Here is a 7,538-nt window from a genome sequence, read left to right as displayed (position 1 = left end):
GTATTTTTAGTAGAGACGGAGTTTCGTCATATTAGTCAGGCTGCTCTCAAACTCCTGACCTCAGGTGATCTGCCATCCTTGGCCTCCCAAAGTGCTGGGATTACAGGCGTGAGCCACCATGCCTGGCCGAAAAAATTTTTTAATGGAACAGTTTCAAAGTCATAGGCACTTTTGCATACTACCTTTGTTCTTCTAAGTTCTGGGACTACACGAAACATGACCAAAGAGATTTCCTGTATTTCATGAGGTGACGTGTGGATCTAATCCAAATACATCTGGTAAGTCTATCTGTGTTCTTTGGTGAGAGGGGAAGGGCACGCTGGACATTGCACAAACATTCACAGCCAGTGGCCACATGGGTTCCGCATGGTTTTTTTTTTTTAGATGGAGTCTTGCTCTGTTGCCCAGGATGGAGTGCAGTGGCGTGATCTCGGCTCACTGCAACCTCTGCCTCCCAGGTTCAAGCAATTCTCCTGCCTCAGCCTCCCGAGTAGCTGGGATTATAGGTGTGCACCACCACACCTGGCTAATTTTTGCATTTTTAGTAGAGACGGGGTTTCACCACGTTGACCAGGGTGGTCTCGACCTCCCTACCTCAGGTGATCCACTAGTCTCAGCCTCCCAAAGTGCTGGGATTGTAGGTGTGAGCCACCACACCCAGCCTCATGTGCTGTTGTTTTTGATCTTGTTCCTGAGACCTCCACGCCAGTGCATGGGAAGTTGAGCCTGAGCCTTGCGCCCTGTTCTTATTAAATGCCATGCTCTGATTTTGGGGAGGAGAACTTGGCCTTGAGCACAATTCTGCTTGCAGGCTTGCTATTTTTACAAGGTTTACCCTATTCTTAGTTACTTTTAAAAATAAAATTGTCAACAGCTTTTTCTTCCCCTGTAACATTTCCGCCACCACCAAAGATCTTAATGAACTGCGCATTCAATTACATGAAGAAGGAAGCCAGGCAGTGGGGGTGAGGTCTGGCCACAAACACCGAGGTGAAAAAACTCCCAAGGCAAGATTTAGGCACTTGCAGGAGGGACTGTCCCTGGGGGAAGAAGCCTGTGACTCGGGAATGCTCATGAGCACATCCAGCTTGTTGTCAACCCTGATGATTTTGGTAAAATGGCTCCAAGAAAGAAGACTTCTTTCTGGAGAGAAAACACTGATTCTTACTCGGGCTTTATAGAGGCAGCTCTCAGGCTGTGCGCGAAGGAATAAAAAACACAATCGACCCCAACTCCTCGGTGGTTCTGGCCAAATCCATGAAAAACCAGCAGGGAAGACCTGGCTTTCTGTGGCACTGCAGCTGCCGGCGGGCAGCCCACAGCGGCTTCTCCAGCACCATCCTCCAGCCGTTCCCATCTTAGCCAATTTTTCACTGTGTCCTTCGGTATCAGCCTGCAATTAGGAGGACAGCTTCTCGTTGCTTCCTGTAATCATTAAGGTGATGCCTTGACCGAATTAGTTATCCTTTCTGAGCCTCATTTTCCTCACTAAAAAAAGTAATAATCGGCCGGGCACGGTGGCTCACATCTGTAATCCCAGAACTTTGGGAGGCCGAGGTGGGCAGATCACCTGAGGTCGGGAGTTCAAGACCAGCGTGACCAACATGATCTCTACTAAAAAGACAAAATTGGCTGGGCGTGGTGGCATATGCCTGTAATCCCAGCTACTTGTGGGGCTGAGGCAGAAGAATCGCTTGAACCCAGGAGGCGGAGTTTGCAGTGAGCCGAGATCACACTACCGCACTCCAGCCTGGGAGACAAGAGCAAAACTCCGTCTCAAAAAACAACAATGACAACAACAAAACTGATAATCCCTACTCTGCCAACATCATTCATTCATTCACTCATTCACTCATTCATTGTTGCAGATCAAGTTCTCCAAAAAGCCGGCTGTGAGGTGGAGGTTAGCAGGTAGGATGCCTGTGCAGTACCCATGGGACCCAATGGGTAGAAGGGAGAGAAGGGGGAGCTGAGCTGGGTGAAGGCCCAGTGACTACCTCAGTTGGGCCCAAATGGTGGCTGATGAAGGCTGTGTGTAGGCAGCACACAGAGAAGCTGGCAACACATCCTTCCTTGAAGGGGGTCATGGTGCACACCAGAGGGTCTATCCCACTGTTCATGGATGTGGCCATGACCCAGATTTGGCCCCAGCCCCTTTGGGGCTCTCTATCTTGGGTGAACAGGAGAAAACAGCCCACATGGGTATGCCATGAAGAGGACACTTCCCCTTCCACATCAGGGTGGGTGGCATATTTTACATTCCATCAGGGCACTCAGTGAGGGGGTGACATTGTTACGCTGGAGGACTATGCTGTATCTTGGGTGGCAGGATGGAGGTGTTGCTTAGGGACAGGACAGCAGGTGGGTTAGGCAGGCCAGGGCTGGTTCTGAGAGAGATTCCTGGGATCTAAAGTCAAGCCCCAAGAAGGCAGCTGCAGGGAAGCTGGACAAGTTATATTGTCTGTGATCTCAACTCCCCCAGCGGACCATGAGCTTCAGGAGGGTGGAAACCAACCCAGATCTTCACGTGGCACGGCTGCCGCAGGTGAACCATCAGGCAGAACTGCTGTGGAAGGGATGAGCAGCGATGACAGATGAAGTCGACACCAGCAAGAAGAGGGATGGATGGCATCTCAGACGGCTCCGCCCTGTGCCAGATGCATGCCCAGAGTCCCACGGCCGCCTCCTTCCCTCCTCATCCTCACTGAGCCCCCCGGGGGTGCCTCAGCTGCCTGCACATTTCAGACAAAAGAGACTGGATGAGAGGGGGCTGAGATCTCACGGCTGCAAAGCAAGGGAACCTCGGCTTCGCTTTCCTGCCGGACTCACTTCAGTCCATTCCGTGAGGGCTTCCGCCAGGGAAGAGAGGGTCACAGCATGTTTCAAGATTGTCTCCTGGCCTGGGATTGCAGGGTTCATGGACATGGGTCTGCTTGGAGAGGAAGCTGGCCTGTGCCTTCCGCTGTCCCTTTCAAGAGCCCTGGGGGTATTTGGGGCATGACTGTTTGTTTGGGTCCCAGAAGGCTGCTCCTCCTGTCTGGCTGTCCTGCTCCTTCTCTCTGTCCTGCTCCTCCTGTCCGTCCTGCTCCTTCTGTCCATCCTGCTCCTTCTGTCCGTCCTGCTCCTTCTGTCCATCCTGCTCCTCCTGTCCGTCCTGCTCCTCCTGTCCGTCCTGCTCCTTCTGTCTGTCCTGCTCCTTCTCTCTGTCCTGCTCCTCCTGTCTGTCCTGCTCCTTCTGTCCATCCTGCTCCTTCTGTCTGTCCTGCTCCTCCTGTCCGTCCTGCTCCTTCTCTCTGTCCTGCTCCTCCTGTCCGTCCTGCTCCTCCTGTCTGTCCTGCTCCTTCTGTCTGTCCTGCTCCTCCTGTCCGTCCTGCTCCTCCTGTCTGTCCTGCTCCTTCTGTCCGTCCTGCTCCTCCTGTCCGTCCTGCTCCTTCTGTCTGTCCTGTTCCTCCTGTCCGTCCTGCTCCTTCTGTCTGTCCTGCTTTATCCCCAAGCAGGGTCCACGTGTTGCTCCCAAGGCTGAGGTTTCCACCGGCTCTGCTGACACTTTGCCTGCTGCCTCAAAGCGTTTTAACTTCTCATTTGAACTTCTGTCTGCCAGAATGTGTTCTCCTGGGGGAAGGGGAGAGTGAGCGGGTGCGCAGTGCAGGGGAGGCTGCAGACGGGGGAGGCAGGAAGGCGAGATTAGAAGAGAGAGTGTTAAATAGCACTGCCCTGAGGGGAGGAAGCCGAGCAGCTGACGGGAGCCTGTGAAACAAAATGTACAATTCGGTATCTGGAAAAGAGAAAGTCATGGGCGGTTTCTGAAGGCGTTAGGGAGGGAAGGGGCAAAAGCCTGGTGCAGAGCGGCTGAGTCTGCCTATCCCAGGCTTCCAAGCCATCCGCTCCACCTGCCTCTGCTGCCCCGTCCAGCTGGCCGGGACCCAGGCCCAGTTTCCTGCCCTGCAGAAGGGCTCTTCAATCAGCTCCTGCCTCACCTGCACCCCTTCTGCTTCTCCCCAGGCTCCTGTCCGTTCTCAAAGCAGCAGCCACAGTGGCTGGGGCTTCATTTGGGAAGGTTAGGGGAGCGATTTGGGGCAGCGTCATCCATGTGCCCACTGCTCTCCCTTCATCAGGGAGGGAACTGCCACTCCCCCTTCATCAGGGAGGGAAGGGGCTCCCACTGCTCCTGGGAACAAGTCACATTTCTCAGACAGGCTCTCGTCACCAGGCTCCCCAAGTCTGATGCTGTGATGCCCAAGGCCACAGCCCCCCAGGCCCTTGCAGCTTCCCCAGACTGGGCTGGCCATGCCAATGTTTGTGATCCCGCTGGGCCCACCACGAGCCCTGAACCCCTGAAGGATAGGAGCCTCTGACCTTGGAAGGAAGGACTCACATGTGACAGTTTAAGAACTGGGTAGTTCAGCCAGTTTACATATAACCAGCACGACAGGGTCCAGCCAACAGGACCTCCCCTTCAGGAACTCCTTCAGATGCTTTTATAATGAAGACCTGTGGTCAGCAAATGGGTCGTGTTTGGAACATTTTTCTTAGCAACAGCATTTTGGAGCAGAAACCTCATGGACGGGAGGGTGAGCTGGAGCAGTCAGCAACTGAGCCGCAGCCCTCCATGGCTGTGTGGCCCTGGGGAAGTCGCCTCCGCTTGCTGAACTCAATGCAGATCCTACGGCTGGCTGTGAGGACACCACACGTCATGAGAAGAAGGCAGCTGGCGTGAGGCTGGCCAGCCCTGGGGGGGAACATTTGTATTAACACAACAATCAGGATGCCCCCTGGGGCTCATCTCCAAGCCCTCCAGGTGAAGCCCAGCTTCCAGGAGCGCCAGGGGTCCCTGACTCTTCCCACGGTGCTCCTTGGGGGCAACCTTACCCTTAGGGGGACTCACTCCAAAGGTGAACCTCTTCCGAGTCCTGAGGTTTCCATCTAGTAGGACCTAGGACCACTCCACCTATCCAAGACAGGCCCTCCTCGTGCTTTCACGCAGCAAAATGTATTTCACCAAGTGGAAAAATGATTCCCTCATTGGCGTCTCTCCTTGGCTACTGCGAGGCACCAGTGTGATAGCTCCTGCCACGCAGATGGTTGCTGAGATCCGACTTAATGGTGGGTGCCATTAGAGGCAGGTGCTCCTTTCACCGCCTCAGTGACATCACAAAGAACCCGTGGAGGGGTGTAACTGCTGATCTGTCTTTACAGGAAACTGAGACTGGAGTAATTTTCCACCTCGTCCAAGGACTCAGGGCAGCGCATTGCAGAGCGTGGGTTCCCAGCTGGGCCTTCCGGATCCCACGTCTGCCCTCAGCACTCACAACACATCCTGGTGCCCCAGAAAACAGAGAAACATCCGCTGTTTTGAATAGAATTAGGAATCCTACAGTTTAGAGGTAGAGAAGTGAGAGAGCAACGCCATGGGAACAACCGTGCTTTAGAATTTACTGGGGACCGGCTTGTAGGTGTCTTAAGAGGAAGTGGCTCTGGCAGGGGCCTGAAGACCCCCCAGCTCAGGGGCAGGGCCCAGCTTCCTGGAGGCTTGGGCCTATCTGACAGAGCCTCCCTTGCTGTTGAGGGGTCCTGGTGGTGTTTTCCCTGGGTCTGGGTTGCTGGAGTGCAGGCGGAGGCCTCATTTTGGGGCACCGGGGGACGCATCACCCTCACTCCCTCCAGCAGCTCGCAGCAACCCCCTCTGCAGAGGCGGCCCCAGGGATGTCTCTGAGAGACAGTGGGAGAAAGCTGTAGGGAGGTTCCCCCTGCTTGGAATCCCTCTCTCTCCCGAGCCCTCCCTCTCTCTCCTGCTGTTTCTCACACCTCCTCTCTCCCTCTCTTCTCCCTCCCTCTCCCTGTTTCCCTAATGGCCCTGTCCCTCCGCACTCTCCCTGTCCCTCTCTGCTTTCCTCCCTCTCTCCTCCTCCTTCCCCTTCCAATCTCTCTCTCCCATCCCCTCTCCAGATCTCTGTCTCACTCCCCTCTGTCTCTCTCCCTCTTCACACACACACAGGTGCACAAATGCACACACCCACAAACACAGCCCACAGCCATCATCTCCTGAGATAACTGTGGCAGAAACATGGAGCTGCCCCAAGGCTCCGCTCGTGAAGGGAACAGAGAGGTTCCTCGGAGGCTTCTCTCTGAGCCTGCGTCCCACGAGCTCCCTTCTCACCTCCACTTGCAGCTCGCCCTCTCTGCAACCCAGCAGCCTGGACCTGGGCTGGGAGGGAGGTGGGGCTGCACTGGTGCAGAGGCCAGGCCCTGCTCAGGGGGGCAGCTTCCCCCACCCCCGTGCTTGGGGGAGCAGTCTACATGAGCTTCAAGTGGTTCTGGGGGCTGCACCCCCAGCACAGCCATCACCAGGGTCTGCGGAGACATTTGTGGGTGGACGGGATGCCGTGGCCAGCTCTGCCCTGGCATTTGAACCCTCACCATCCCTGCCCTGACGGCCCAGCTCAGCCACTGGAGTCTGGGAGGAGGGAGGTTCTGCTTTGCTCTGACAGACGCCAACACCATTGCAGGCCTGAGGTTGTTCTGCAGAAGACAGAGCCCACATGCAGAGAGATGGGGGCAGGACCCTTCTTCCCACCTCCTGCTATGAGCCAAGCCCCACGCCAGTGCCCAGCCAGGCCTGCCTAGGGGTTGCCTGGGTGCCAGGGAGGCCAAGGCAGTGCCCGGTGGGACAGAGCCTGCCCAGACCCGAGGGGATGGAGGGGCTGGAGCCGCCCACCTGGGAACGAAGCACCAGAGCCCAGTGAGCTCTGGGCCGCCTGGGTCAGGCCGGCTGTGCGTCTGTCCCCACGGCCTCCCCCATCCTCATGGCCACCCCCATGTGTCAGAAGCCATGGTGGAAGCAAGTCTGTGAGCTAACCCAGCACCCGGCTCAGCCTCCCTGAGACTGTGTGTCAGTGTGTGTGTCTGCGTGTCAGTGTGTGTGCATGTGTCTGTCTGTGTCTGTGTGTGTTTGTGCATTTTTGCATGTCTGTGTCTGTGTGCATCTGTATGTGTCTGTGTCTGTGTAAGCCTGTGTGTCTTTGTGTTTTTACATGTCTGTGTGTATCTGTGTGTGTCTTTGCATGTCTGTGTGTGTGTCTGTATGTGTCTGTGTGTGTCTGTCTATATTGCATCTGTGTGTCTGTGTGTGTGCATGTGTGTATGTCTGTGTGCATCTTGTGTGTCTCTCTGTGTGTCTGTGGTCTGTGTGTGTGTGTGTGTGCATGTCTGTGTGTGTGTCTGTGGTCTGTGTGTGTGTGTGTGTGCATGTCTGTGTGTGTGTCTGTGTTCTCATTTCAGACGGGTTTGGGAGCTTAGAAACTCAGACTTCACTTTCCTCACTTGTAGGATGATGATGTTCGATTGGACCATCTTCCAAGCCACTTTCCACGAGAAAATTCTACGCTTTCACAATTGCAGTCACTACTGCACCCTCCTACCCTCAGCCAATCTGGCCACATGTCCTAAAACCACAGCCTGCCACCCTGTTCCGTCCACAAGCTCAACATGCACAGAAGGAATGTCTACTGGAAATTTCCTATCACTTGACAAAATGGCAG

At 55.1% G+C, this 7,538-nt stretch overlaps 1 long non-coding RNA gene across 1 annotated transcript; it reads right to left on the bottom strand.

Moving 5' to 3' along the window:
- Positions 1-1,997: 1,997 nt before the first annotated feature.
- LOC129138468 (uncharacterized) lies at positions 1,998-5,153 on the bottom strand. The gene is made up of 4 exons (XR_010155954.1): positions 4,870-5,153; positions 4,376-4,729; positions 2,830-3,747; positions 1,998-2,732 (listed from the first exon to the last, which is right to left on the bottom strand). It is a non-coding gene; the product is annotated as an uncharacterized LOC129138468 (long non-coding RNA).
- Between the last annotated feature and the right edge of the window lie 2,385 nt (positions 5,154-7,538).

This window comes from Pan troglodytes, chromosome 23 (assembly GCF_028858775.2).
Source record: "Pan troglodytes isolate AG18354 chromosome 23, NHGRI_mPanTro3-v2.0_pri, whole genome shotgun sequence".
NCBI lineage: Eukaryota > Metazoa > Chordata > Mammalia > Primates > Hominidae > Pan > Pan troglodytes.
This window is presented reverse-complemented; position numbering and strand designations above follow the sequence as displayed.